The sequence below is a fragment of the Callithrix jacchus genome, chromosome 8 (assembly GCF_049354715.1).
Source record: "Callithrix jacchus isolate 240 chromosome 8, calJac240_pri, whole genome shotgun sequence".
Taxonomy (NCBI): domain Eukaryota; kingdom Metazoa; phylum Chordata; class Mammalia; order Primates; family Cebidae; genus Callithrix; species Callithrix jacchus.
The window spans coordinates 26,288,840-26,303,432 of record NC_133509.1 but is presented as its reverse complement, the minus strand read 5'-3'; the positions used below and the strand labels follow the sequence as shown (position 1 = coordinate 26,303,432).

Below are 14,593 nucleotides of genomic sequence, written 5' to 3'. Positions count from 1 at the left end.
TCTCATCTCACTGATGCCTCTGCCTCCCAGTTCAAGCCTCAGCTTCCTGAATAGCTGGGATTTCAGGCACCCACCACCATGCCCAGCTAATGTATTTTTGTAGAGATGGGGTTTCACCATGTTGACCAGGCAGGTCTTGAACTCCTGCCCTCAAATGATCTGCCCGCTTCAGCCTCCCAAAGTGCTGGGATTACAGGTGTGAGCCACTGTACCCAGCCTTGACATTTTTTTGGGGGGGTGGGTGCACAGAGAGCAAGTTTATTTGATGAATACTGTCAGCAAACATCATCTTAGACAGACAAGATGGGAAAGACGCTGTGACCAGAGGCCCTGGGGAGCCTTAGTCTGGACACAGATGTTACTCAGGGAAAGGCCAGGGCTCTGGGGTAGCTGGGAAGGCCCTCAGCCATTCAGCCCCAGGTGGAAGAGCACTTCAGGGTTAACACAGCCATTGCTGTCCTCATCTGTCCTCATGCCCACCACCAGTGTCTCTCTTTCCTCCTCTGTCATCTTCTCACCCAGTGTGACAAGAACATGCTGGATTTCAGCACCCAGGACGGTGCCATTTCCTCTCTTGTCAAACTCCTGAAGTCCCTCAGCATAATCCTCACAGGCACCCTGGTCCTTGGCCGCTGTCTGCAGCTTGGCCCAGCACCTTCACGTGCATCTCTTTGCTCTTGGGGTTCCCCAGGACATCGAGTGCCTCGCGTTCGTGATGAGGAAGGAGACCCCTTTCTCTTAAGCTTCTAAAACAATTTCCCCTTAGCCTTGAATTTCAAAGGAAGAAGTAAAAGGCACAGGTCAGTGGAGGAGACAAAACTGGGGCCACTAGCCAGACCTGAAGGTTAAAAATCAACCCCCACCCCCCTCCACCTGCGCCCCAGTTCCTGTCTTGTTTGTGGATCATGGGCATGGTATGGAGGACTCTTCCCTGGAAGGCATTGTTCTTCTTTTTCCCCTTATTTCTGACAGCTGGGGATTATGGCTGGGGAAGGGGTTCATTCGATTCATTGAATCTTTTCATGGACTCCCTGAGCTGGCACTTCGGGGATCATCCCAGTCTAGGGTCCGGAGTTTCAGGTTTGGGCATGGTATAGGGGAGAGGTGGTGCTCTGTTCTCTCTGCAGGGGCGGAGTGAGGAGCGGGCCTGCTTCTGCACGGAGTTCTGCTGCATTCTCCCAGTCTCTCCTTCCTGAGAAGTGGGGGAGTTGAGGGCACTTCGAGGTCGCCTTGGGTTGAGGCAGTATTGACTGGCGGTCTCAGAGATGCCAGGGGCGAGGGAAGGGAAGGTCATCCTCAAGAGCGTGCGTGGTGGTGGGTTTCATCAGAAGCACGGAGTCGCCGGCTGGGCGGGTGGGCGCGGTAATGAGTGTCTGTGGCCCCCGCCATGTCTGAGGCAGGCGGGAAGGACAAGCGCTTCAGCAAGTGGCTGTTCTGGAGCGGCTGCACTGGCGGCGGCAGAGCCGGGGGGCCCCAGGGTGCCCGGGCAGGCCGCGCCCTCCTCGCCTTCCTCGGCGCGCTCAGTGGGCAGCTTCAGGAGCCGCCTCCTCAAGAGGTGTCCACGCTCTCGCTCCTTACCTCTGAGGGCGCCGCCCCGGACCTCAGCGGCCTCCGCAGCTGCTTCCCGCCCTGGCGGGCGGCCCGGTGCCAACCGCCCACCTCTCTTGCACCACCAGCCTGCGCCACCGAGCCGTGGCGTGCAGGGCCAGGACAAGGTCACTCAGCAACTGGTGCACCCAGTGTGGGCCCTCTAGGTTACTCAGCAACTGGTGCTCCTGGTGCGGGCCCTCTGGACCCTGGAGTACACCCCACAGCAAAGCCGCGACTTCAAGACTATTGTGTCAAAGAAGGCACTGCAGTACTGGGGAAATTCTCAGCATGATGCTGAGGAGTTTCTGCTGTGGCTTTTGGACCGAGTTCATTGTTAGAGATACAAAAATCAAACATTCAGTGAAGCAGAGTGGCCAGCCTCCTCGGAAGCCACAGTCACAGACTGATATAATGCCTGAGGGACCATCTTTCCCTGTCTGTAGCACTTTTTTACAAGAACTCTTTCAAGCCCCATACAGATCTTTTTTGACATGTTCTCACTGTCAGAAACAGAGCAACACTTTTGATCCTTTCCTCTGCATTTCTTTTTTTTTTTTATTGGATTATAGGTTTTGGGGTACATGAGCAGAGCATGCAAGACAGTTGCGTAGGTACACACATGGCAGTGTGCTTTGCTTTTCTTCTCCTCTTTACCCACATTTGGCATTTCTCCCCAGGCTATCCCTCCCCACCTCCCCCTCCCACTGGCCCTCCCCTTTTCCCCCCAATAGACCCCAGTGTTTAGTACTCCCCTTTCTGTGTCCATGTGTTCTCATTTTTCATCACCCGCCTATGAGTGAGAATATGCGGTGTTTCATTTTCTGTTCTTGTGTCAGTTTGCTGAGGATGACGTTCTCCAGATTCATCCATATCCCTACAAACGACACAAACTCATCATTTCTGATTGCTGCATAATATTCCATGGTGTATATGTGCCACATTTTTCCAATCCAGTCTATTATCAATGGGCATTTGGGTTGATTCCAGGTCTTTGCTATTGTAAACAGTGCTGCAATGAACATTCGTGTACATGTGTCCTTATAGTAGAACGATTTATAGTCTTTTGGATATATACCCAGTAATGGGATTGCTGGGTCAAATGGAATTTCTATTTCTAAGGCCTTGAGGAATCGCCACACTGTCTTCCACAATGGTTGAACTAATTTACACTCCCACCAACAGTGTAAAAGTGTTCCTTTTTCTCCACATCCTCTCCAGCATCTGTTGTCTCCAGATTTTTTAATGATCGCCATTCTAACTGGCGTGAGATGGTATCTCAATGTGGTTTTGATTTACATCTCTCTGATGACCAGTGACGATGAGCATTTTTTCATATGATTGTTGGCCTCATATATGTCTTCTTTCGTAAAGTATCTGTTCATATCCTTTGCCCACTTTTGAATGGGCTTGTTTGTTTTTTTCCTGTAAATCTGTTTGAGTTCTTTGTAAATTCTGGATATCAGCCCTTTGTCAGATGGGTAGACTGCGAAAATTTTTTCCCATTCTGTTGGTTGCCGATCCACTCTAGTGACTGTTTCTTTTGCCGTGCAGAAGCTGTGGAGTTTCATTAGGTCCCATTTGTCTATTTTGGCTTTTGTTGCCAATGCTTTTGGTGTTTTGTTCATGAAGTCCTTGCCTACTCCTATGTCCTGGATAGTTTTGCCTAGATTTCCTCTGCATTTCTTTGCCAATTCCTCTACCCCACACAAGGCCTCTCTATGTCACCATAGTGTATCAAGGGAAATGTTCTCACTGCATGAGGATTGGTGTGGCTGTGTCTCTGTCTGGGACTGTCCCCAGACTTTGGGAGACAGTATCTATGGTAACAAAGGTCCTCACTGATCAGACTGTGTTAAGGGAAATGTACTATGATGGGTTCCATCATTTCCTTCTGTGATACAGACGACCTGGAAACAGTCCATAGAAGTGACTGCATTTTTGCCTTTGAGACTCCCGAAATATTTAGGTTTGAAGGAATTCTCAGTAAGAGAGGAATTCACTTAACAACCTAAACCACTTGAAATTCAGGTTGGATTATCATAGACTGTCTTCTACACAAGCAGCAGCAAAGCAAGGGAAAACTGATTCACCCACCACAAGAGCAGGCAGCGACAAGATTGTCCCGTTGGTGTGTAACTGAGCCTGCAGTGGGCAACAAGGGAAAAGATTTGGACTGCCTTTTGTGCTGCACTTAGAGAAGGCAGTATCTTGGGACCTTCTGCAGAAGGAAATCTTGGAGAAGACGAAGTACTTCTTGAGGCCCATGGTTTTCATTCAGGTGTGTTCATTCAGCTTGCATGTGGTCAGTGTTGTTGGAATAACATACTTGCTGTCCCAGGAGGAGTGGCCCCTGTGCCACCCAACAGTAGAAAGGGCATTAAAATCTTGTGGACCAGGCGGCACAACTCATGTAAAATTAGTAATTGAGTGGGACATGGAGACAAGAGATTTCTTGTTTATAAATACTGAGGATGAGTATATCCCTGATGCAGAAAGTGTTTGTCTGCAAAGGGAGTCATCATCATCAGCCTCATACCTGCACTTTATCCCAGTGTTTCAAAGTCTACACCAAAGAGGAGCAGCTTGACCCTGATGGTGCCTGGCATTGCCCACATTGTAAGCAGCTGCAGCAGGGAAGCATTATGTTAAGCCTGTGGACTCTGCCTGATGTGCTTATAATAAATCTAAAGAGATTTTGGTAGGAAGGAGACAGGCACATGAAACTTCAGAACATGATCGAGTTCCCCTTGACTGGCCTGGGTATGACACCTCATGTGGTTAAGAGGAGCCAGAGCAGCTGGAGCTTGCCATCCCATTGGTCCCCATGGAGACGGTCCTATGGACTCAGGGGGGACCCTGAGGACTACATCTATGTCTTGTATGCTGTGTGCAATCACCATGGCACCATGCAAGGGGGGGCACTACATAGATCTGCAGTGTGAGAGGCTGCGTGTCTGTGCTGGCAAGTCCTTCAGATGGGTTTGCTTGTTACGGGGTGACTTGGCTTTAGAGCTTCATTTCCCTTCCAGTAGGCAGTGTGCCAACTGCGAGGGCAGTTTCCATCTTCTATATCTCTGTCCAAGAGCAAATAAATGAACATTCTTCCTCCTCTTCCTGAGTGTGGTCATCCAGTTGGCACCTGACTGACTGCTTGGGGAATGGTATGTGCAGATGGTATTGTCAGATCAAGTGGGGATTTGCTCTTTACCTGTCTTGCACTCACCATTTAAGGTTTTGCTGGACTTCCTTGAGGTTCTAGCTTCTCTCTTATTTTAAAAGATTGTGAACTACTTTTTTTAATTAAAGATGAGGTGTTGCTGTATTGCCAAAAAAAAAGTGATCCTCTTGCCTTGGCCTTTCAAGTAGCTGGGACCACAGGCACATGTCACCATGCCTGACTGTTTTTTAAATAGTACAGCTGGGGTTTTGATATGTTACTCACACTGGTCTTGAACTCCTAAGATCAAAGGAGCCTCCTGCCTTGGCCTCCCAGAGCACTGGGATTACAGGCATGAGTCCCATGACCAGCCACATCTGGCTCTTTTATTTTATTTTATTTTATTTTTTAAGATGGAGTTTTGCTGTTGTTTTCCAGGCTGGAGTGCAATGGCTCTGTCTTGACTCACTGCAACCTCCTCAGCCTCCCAAGTAGCTGGGATTACAGGCACCCACCTCCATGCCCAGCTAGTGATTTTTGTATTTTTATTAGAGATACTGTTCACCATGTTGGCCAGGCTGGTCTCAAACTCCTGACCTCAAGTGATCCACACACCTCAGCATACCAAAGTGCTGGTGTCTCAAGTGTGAGCCACTGTGCCTGGCCCATATCTGGCTTGTTAAAGCATGCACCACATGGCTTTATGTCCTCATTGTTTTCCTCCTGAATCTCCTTATACAAGACTTTCTGGCTGGGACTGGCACAATGGCTCACACCTGTACTCTCAGCACTTTGGGAGGCTGAGGCATGCAGATCATTTGCAGTCAGGACTTTGAGACCTGCCTGGCCAATATGACAAAACTCCATCTCTACTAAAAACACAAAAGCAAGCAGGGCTTGGTGGCATGTGCCTGTGGGTGGCTGAGGCAGAAGAACCACTTGAACCCAGGAGGTGGAGGCTGCAGTGAGCTGAGATTGCACCACTGCATTACAGCCTGGGCAACAAAGTGATACTCAGTACGAAATACAAACCAAAAAAAAAAAAGACTCTCAGGTGGCCCGGAGCCCTCAAGTTCTGCCCTCAACAGACACAGCCTGTCTGGGGCTATCTGCAGAGAGCAGGACTGTGGGTTGGGGGCAACTCATGTAGGTGACATACTGGAAAGAAGGGGACCCCCTACACCAGAAGGAGTTTTCAGGCTTAGCCAGGGAAATAGGAAGACACCCACTGCCTCCCAGAGGCAAGCAGAGCATAGAAGCCATGTCCCAAATTGTACAACCACAGGGACCACTGCCCAGAGATCCACTCACACCCTCCAACCCCCTAGTCATGCAGGCACACAGTCACACAGCCACACACACTCACTACAGTTGTACACACACAGATGTGCATTCACATATACACTAACAGACATATGGATGCACATTCACAGACACACAGACATTCATTCATATACACAGACACACACTAATGCAGAGACACATCCACAGACACACACTCACAGACAAGCATTCACATGGAGTCACTCATGCTTACAGACATGTATTTACACATTTACATGAATACAGACACTAACACAAAGAGACACTCACAAACACACATGCAGAGAGGTACTCACACACCAGATACACACACATACACTAACACACAGAGGTGTGCTCACATAGACACACACCCACACACAAACATACAGACATAGACATCATCACAACGCTAATGTTTCTCAATGTCCTATGACAGGTGGCAAGGCCTTGCCTTGCACTGGGGTCCCACTGGAGTGTTGGGGTTTCACCATAGTATTTGGGTCCACTCACCCACAGACCATGCATCTTCAGCCCCACAAGCAGGAATTTCCTGGTGCTGCAGGGCCTTTTGCTGGGGAAGATGCTGGTCAGCCCAAAGTCAACATGGAATCTGGGCAAAGCCAGAACGACCTGCCCCAGGCTTGAGAGCCAAGCACACAGCCCCTCTACACCCAGCACCATTCAGACTCTGGCAGCCCTCCTTCCATAAAGATGTGTCTGTTCTGTTTGACTGAAACACAGTATACCGGGTTGATCCTTCAGCCACAGGGGAGGAAGAGGCTGCAACTTTTGGGGCAGGGGTTAGAACAGAGAGGGGCAATGGCATGGGGACCTCCTACTTGTAAGGAATGAGGGTGGGGTCCTATTGGGGGGATGGAAGCCTCTCCAGCTCCTGGCCTCACAGGTTTTTGACCTTTCTGCCTCCTGGGATCCTCTGCACAGGTCCCACCCCTAGCCCATCCTGGGCCTGTGACCCACAGCCTGTGCCTCCTGTCCCTCCAAGCACCACCCTGAGCCCACCCTATGTAGCCCCCACCACTGCTGCTGCACCCCCATGTCTGACCTTCCTCCCTGCCAGGCTGGACATCTCGCCTCTCTGGCCTCCACCTTAACCTCTCTGATGAGGCTAAGTGGAGGCTTCTGTTCAGAGAAACTGGGGCAAAGGAAGCAAACTATAGGGCCTGGGGTCAAGGTCGGGGTGAAGGTCAGGGTCATGGTCAGGGCTAAGTCAGCCCTGCCTTCCTTCCGCCACCTCTTTCCCTGGCCATTCAGACCCTTAGGTGTCAGTAGCTACAGCCTCACCCTTACCTCCTGCTCTTCTGGCCCATGCCAGGGCAGCCCCTTCCTGCCCTGCTCACCATTGAACCCTCAATGAGGTCGCCTGAGAAGCAAGGGGAACTCTGGACCCCATGAGCAGTCCTGAAGGGGTCACTATGCCGTTTCCCCCAGGTGCCACTTGGTGGCACCACACAAGGAGGGTCAGGATGGACCATAGGGACCTCGTGGCCACCAACAGGGTCCCCACTCCCTTGGCCCCAGGCTCGCCCCAAAGCTCTGGACGCCCATTCAGGTGCCCTTCTACTCCCTTCCCTCCCCACCTCTGGTATCCTGAGCCTTCTGGCAGCCCCCATGGACCCAGGGACCTCTCTGGTCCCTTAGCATGAGGCCTGGAGCCCACCATCCATCCCTGCCCTTGGGACACAGGACAAAATAGAAAAGTAGCCATCAACCATGGGGAGTGGGGGTCCACCCAGGAGAATCCCAGTCCAGGGAGTAAAGGAGGGTGGCATGCTGACTGTCAGGAGGAAGGCCCGACCTGGGCGGTGCTCCCTAAGTCAGAGTGCCTCAGTTTCCTCTTTACATCCTTCCAGGATAGTTCCTGGCCTCTTCCTTTGCTCCCTCGGTTTGCAGGTAATGGTTTTAGGGCCCCGTGTTAGAGTAAGAAGGCCCAATGGGGTCACTACCCCAAAACCAAGGGGGCTGGGGTTAGACCCCACCTGTTCCAGGAGCAAAGAGCTGCTTTAATTTACTCCTCCCAACACATCAAGTAGGCATTTTACTAACGAGAAATACTGGCTTGGAGCCCAAGGTCACATGGGGGTGGATGGATGGCAGAGGCAGGGTTGGAGGCCCGGTCTGGTTGATGCCCTTGCCATGCCCTAGGGTGCCCCAACTCTGACCACAATGAGACCCTCCAGCTTCTCCCCTGCCCAAAACTAAACTCAGAGACACAGTGACTGGGTCACTCTCACATGTCCCTGACGCTATTCTCCACCTCTGTCCTTCTGAGACTCCCCTTGTCCCAGAGCTGTCTCCCAGCCTTTGCAAGGGCTGATGGTCCTGCCAAGAAAGATGTCTATTCAGCCTCACTCTTCAGGGCCCACTCTGGTATCACCTCCTGCAGGAAGACCTCTGTGATTGATTCCTAAGTGGAGGTTTAAGTTGGGTCCTGGCCTCAGGAAACTGTTGCTTCTGAGTCTCTCTTGGTCCCTGGGTCAGACACAACAGTGGACTCAGCCAGATGAAAGAATAGCTGAGAGCCCAATACCACCATGATGCTGGTCCCTTGGCAACGTGTACCATGCCCCAGGTACCCGATTTACAAAGAAACTTTTCAAATTCATTTAGGTTGGATGATAAAACTATGGCCCAGAGATGCCAAGTCACTGGTGCAGCATTACACAGCAAGTCAGAAAAGAGACTAGACATCAACCAATGTCTGTTACTACATTCATGAAAGAAAAGAAGGCCGGGTGCCATGGCTTGTGCCTATAATCCCAAGGCGGAGCACTTTGGGGAGGCCCTGGTGGGCAGATCACTTAATCCCAGGAGTTTGAGACCAGGCTGGGAAACATAGTGAGGCCTCGTTGCTATTAAAATTTCAAAAAACTATTCCAGCATGGGGACGTGTGCTGGTCATCCCAACTACCTGGGAGGCTGAGGCTGAGGTGGAAGGATTGGTTGAGTCCAAGAGTTGGAGGTTGTCGTGAACCGTGATTGTGCCACTGCACTCCAGCCTGGGTGACAAAGCAAGACCCTGTTTCCAACAAAAGAAGAAAAACAGGCTGGGTGCAGTGGCTTGCCCTTATAATCCCAGAACTTTGGGAAGCCAAGGCCAGCAGATCACCTGAGATTGGCAGTTTGAGACCAGCCTGGCCAATTTGGAGAAACCCTATCTCTACTAAAAATACAAATTTAGCCAGATGTGGAGGTTCATGTCTGTAATTCCAGCTACTCACTCAGGAGGCTGAGGCAGGATAATCACTTGATCCCAGGAGTCAGAGTTTGTGGTGAGCCGAGATTGTGTCAGTGCACTCCAGCCTGGGCAACAAGAATGAAACTCTGTCCCCCCTGCAAAAAACGAAAGACACTTAGCTGGCTAACTGTTTTGCAGACCATACAAGTATGGCACCAGTATCTGCTAAGCTTCTGGTGAGGCCTCAGGAGGCTTCTGCTCATGACAGAAGGTGAAGGGGAGTGAGCACCTCATATGGTGAGAGAGGAAGCAATAGAAAGGAGGGAGAAAGTGCCAGGCTCTTCTTGACAACCAGCGTGTCCATGAACTAACAGAGTGGGAACTCACTCATTCCCACGGGGGAGAGCACCAAGCAATTCGTGAGGGAGCCACCCCACAACCTGAATGCCACCCACCCAGCTTCACCTCCAGCACTGGAGGTCACATTTCAGTGTGAGATCCAGAGGCATGAACATCGGCCTTTGTCATTGGCTTTGCTTAATCCTGTGCTGCCGGATTTTGGGATTTTGTATTTGCTTTTGTCATTAGTCTCGTGTGGTGGTTCTCAGCTGGGGCTGATTCTGCTCCCCAGGGAACACTGAGAGACGTCTGGTAACATTTGTGGTTGTCACGGCTGAGGGGTCAGTGATGTCTGGGGGCATCTGTGGTTGTCATAATGGGGGTTGCACCTGGCATGGAGTGGGTGGGGGCTAGGGATACTGCTCAGCACCCTGCAGTGCCCAGGACGGCCCTACCTCAGAGAACAGTCTGGCCACAGTGTTCATTCACAGTGCTAAAAGGAGAGACCCTATTTAGTATAAAATCAATAAAAGATCATTTGTTGCACATTTTGTTTAAAGAATGGAGATGATGGCCATCTGTTTTGTAGCCATTTCTACTCCTACTCCAGGGCTACACTGCATCTTTTGTGTACCTGGACCCCAGCAGCACCTCATGCTGAGGCCTCTCCCTTCCCTGAGTTTTGCGTGTGTGTGTGAACCTGTGTGTACATGTGGATGTGTGGATTTGTGTGTATACATGTGTGTGCTTGTGTGTATATGTGTATAAATATGTATATGTGTGTTTTGTGCATGTTTGTATGTGTTTACATATTTGTATATGTATATGTATGTATATATGTGTAGATATGTTTGTGCACATAAGTGTGTGTGCACTTGAGTGTATATTTGTGTGTATTTATATATGTGTTTATATGTATGTATATATGTGTGTATACATGTGTACGTATGTATAATCTGTATGTGTATATGGATGTATATGTATATATGTGTGTATATGTGTGCATATATTTGCATATTTATGTGTATGTGTGTATATGTATCTACATGTGTATATGTATATGTGTGTACTTGTGTTTATGTGTGTACATGTGGATGTGTGGATTTGTGTGTATACATGTATGTGTATATATGTGTGTATGTGTATATATGTGTGTATGTGTGTGTATGTATGTGTGTGTCTATATATTTATTTCTTCTTTGTTGTCCTCTCTCTATATATATATATATTTTTTTTTGAGATGGAGTCTTGCTCTTTCACCTAGGCTGGAGTGTAGTGGTATGATCTCAGCTGACTGCAGCCTTGACCTCCCAGGCTTAAGGGACCCTACCGCCTGAATAGCTGGGACAATAGGTGCACACTACCACATCAACTAATTTTTTGCATTTTTTGTAGAGATGGGATTTTGCCATGTTACCAAGGCTGGTCTTGAACTCCTGAGCTCAAGAGATCCTTCCACCTTGACCTCCCAAAATGCTGAAATTGCAGGCATGAGCCACTGCACCTGTGTATATGTGCATATGTGTGTTAGTGTGTATATGGGTATATATTTGTGTGTATGTGTGTGAGTATATATTTTTATGTATATGTGTGTATGTGTCTGTATTGTGTGTATATGTGTCTATATGTGTGTATATGTGCATGTGTGTATGTGTGTATATAGTTTTGTGTATATGTGTGTATGAGTGTATATGTGTCTATATGTGTATATATGTGCACATGTATGCATGTGTGTATGTGTGTATATATTTGTGTGTATATGTGTGTGTACTGTTTGTCTGTATGTGTGTATTTGTGCACAAGCATATTTGTGTGTGTATTGTGTATGTATGTCTATATATGAGTGTGTATGTGCATGTATGTATGTGCATGATGTATGTATGTTCATACATGTATATATTTGTTTGCATATATGTGTATGCATGTATATGTGTAAATATATGTGTATGTGTGTGTATTGCATGCATATGTTTGTCTACATATGTGTATATATGCAAGTGTATATGTATACATTTGCGGGCATATGTGTATGTGTGTGTATTGTGTGTGTATGTGTGTACAGTGCATGAGTGTGTGTGTATATATATTTGGGTGTATATCTGTGTGTGTATGTCTATATATGTGTGTATATGTGCATGTGTATATGTCTGTATATGTGTATATATTTGTGTGTATATTTATGTGTATGTGTGTATATATGTATGTAATGTGCACGAGTGTGTATGTGTTTATATGGGTATATATATATGTGTGTATGTGTGTTGTGTGTACATATTTCTATGTAGGTATGTATATGTGCATGTGTGTATGTGTGTATATGTGTACATATTTGTGTGTATGTGTGTGTCTATATGTGTGTACATGTACACATGTATATATGTATATATGTATATATTTGTGTGTATATGTGTATATGTGTGTATGGCTTATGTATGTCTATATATGTCTGTATATAATGTGCACCGTGTGTACCTGTGTATATGTATACATATTTGTGTGTATACGTGTGTGTATTGTGTGTATGCATGTCTATATGTGTGCACACATATAGACACACACATACACACAAAAATATATACACATATACACACATACATGCACGTGTGTATGTGTATATGTGTATATTTATGTGCACATGTGTGTATATTGTATATATCTGTGTGTATATGTGTGTGTATTGTGTGTGTATGCATGACTATATATGTGTGTATATGTGCACGTGTATGTGTGTATATGTGTATATATTTTTGTGTGTGTGTCTACATGTGTGTATATGTGCATGTGTGTTTTTATGTGTGCTCACATACATGCAAATCCCTCTTTGGGTGGCTGGCATGCATGGTGAGGTACATTTTTCAGGAAGGTTTTGTGAATGCCCTACTTCCTGAGCTCCTGCCAAATGGCAACGTTTTTCTCTCTCTTCCATGACTGAGTGCGCCCTGCCCAGGAACAGATGGGTGGCTTCTCTGTTGACCAGTTGACATTGCCCTGACCCCTACTGGAGTCCTGTGCTCTGAACAGAAGACTTGTGACCTTTTAAGTCATGTGTGCCTCATCCGAGACCACAAGGCAGTGAGCTTATTCTGTAAAGGACCAGAGAGTCACTGTGCTCAGCTCTGTAGGCCAGAGAGTCTCTGTCTCAAGCACTCAGCTCCACTGCTGTAGCACAGGAGCCTCAGACCCAGTGCCTATGTAGGATATGACAGAGGACACTGGCCTGACATGGTGATTCACACCTATAATCTCAGCAGTTTGAGAAGTCAAGGTGGGAGGATCACTTGAGTTCAGGAGTTTAAGACCAGCCTGGGCAACATGGCAAAATCCCATCTCTACAAAAAATGCAAAAAATTGGCTGGTGTGATGGGACCTGTAGTCCCAGCTACACGGGAGGCTGAGGCAGGAGGATTGCTTGAGCCCAGGAGGTCAAGGCTGCAGTAAACTATGATTATACCACAGCACTCCAGCCTGGGTGACAGCGTGAGACCCTGTCTCAAAAAAAAAAAGGAAAACAAAGAAGAAATAAACCTGCAGATGAAAAAGTTGTGGTTTGGAAGCATCACTATAGAAATGATCACAGCCAACCCAATGACTTGAAATTAAGGAACTTCTAGAGCATGGGTCAGCCAGCTAGGTCCCATGGTGGACAGTGTGGGTTTTCTTTGTTTTTCTTTCTTTTCTTCTTTTTTTTTTTTGAGATAGAGTCTCACTTTGTTGCCCAGGCTGGAGTGCAGTGGTGCAATCTCAGCTCACTGCAACCTCCACCTCCCAGGTTCAAGCAATTCTACTTCCTCAGTCTCCTGAGTAGCAGGGACTACATGCCCATGCTGCCACCCCTGGCTATTTTTTTGGTTTTGGTTTTCATTTTTGTGTGTGTGTTTAGTAGAGACAGGGTTTCACCATGTTACCCAGACTGGTCTCGAACTCCTGAGTTCAGGCATTCCACCCCTCTTGGCATCCCAAAGTGCTGGGATTACAGGTGTGAGCCACTGCTTCTGGCCTTGTGGGGTTTTTTTTAGACTGAGTCCTACTCTGTCACCACCCAGGCTGGAATGCAGTGGTGCAATCTCAGTTCACTGAAACCTCTGACTCTCAGGTTCAAGGGATTCTCCTGCCACAGCCTCCTGAGTAGCTGGGATTACAGGCATGTGCCTTCACACCAGGCAAATTTTTTTTGTACTTTTAGTAGACACAGGGTTTCACCATGTTGGACAGTCTGGTCTCAAACTCCTGACCTCAAATGATCTGACTGCCTTGGCCTCCCAAGGTTCTGGGATTACAGGCATGAGCCACCATGCCAGGCAACAGTGTGTTTTGTAAATAACGTTTTATTGGCACCCACCACGCCCACTCATTGACAAATTGTCCACAGCATCTATCCTGCCTCTGCAGCCTAGTTGAGCAGTTACAACAGAGACTATCTGGTCCCCAAAGCCAGAGAAGTTTACTCTCTGCCCTTTTACAGGAAAATGTTGCTGGCCTTTGCTTTACAACCTCTATCCAGTCCTTTAGCAGTGGAGAGTGGGAGAGAAAGGAGGTATCTCCCCCCACCATCACCTTGGCCCAAATTCTGGTCTGCTGTCTCAGATCCTTCCCCCAGAGCCAGACTGACCTGCCTCCTGAGGCTTTGTGTGAGTTTCGTGGGGCTGTCCATTTTTATCTTTTTTTTTTAAATGGAGTCTTGCACTTTCACCCAGGCTGGAGTGCAATGGCACAATCTCGGCTCACTGTAACCTCTGCCTCTCAGGTTCAAGCAATTCTCCTGCCTCAGCCTTCAATGTAGCTAGGACTACAGGCACCCACTGCCACACTTGGCTAATTTTTTTTATATTTCTAGTAGAGACTAGGTTTCACCATGTTGGTCATGTGGGCCAGACAGTCTCTCTCTGTGCAGGTGTGTGTGTGCTCACTGGTCTTGAACTCCTGACCTCATGGTCTGCTGGCCTCTCCTTCCCAAAGTGCTGGGATTACAAGTGTGAACCACCATGCCCTGCCTTGTGGGGCTGTTC

General features: G+C 48.0%; 1 pseudogene; it reads left to right on the top strand.

Annotated features, from left to right (window-relative positions):
• The first annotated feature begins 1,387 nt into the window (after window positions 1–1,387).
• LOC100406955 (ubiquitin carboxyl-terminal hydrolase 31 pseudogene) lies at window positions 1,388–4,532 on the top strand (annotated as a pseudogene).
• Window positions 4,533–14,593: the final 10,061 nt, after the last annotated feature.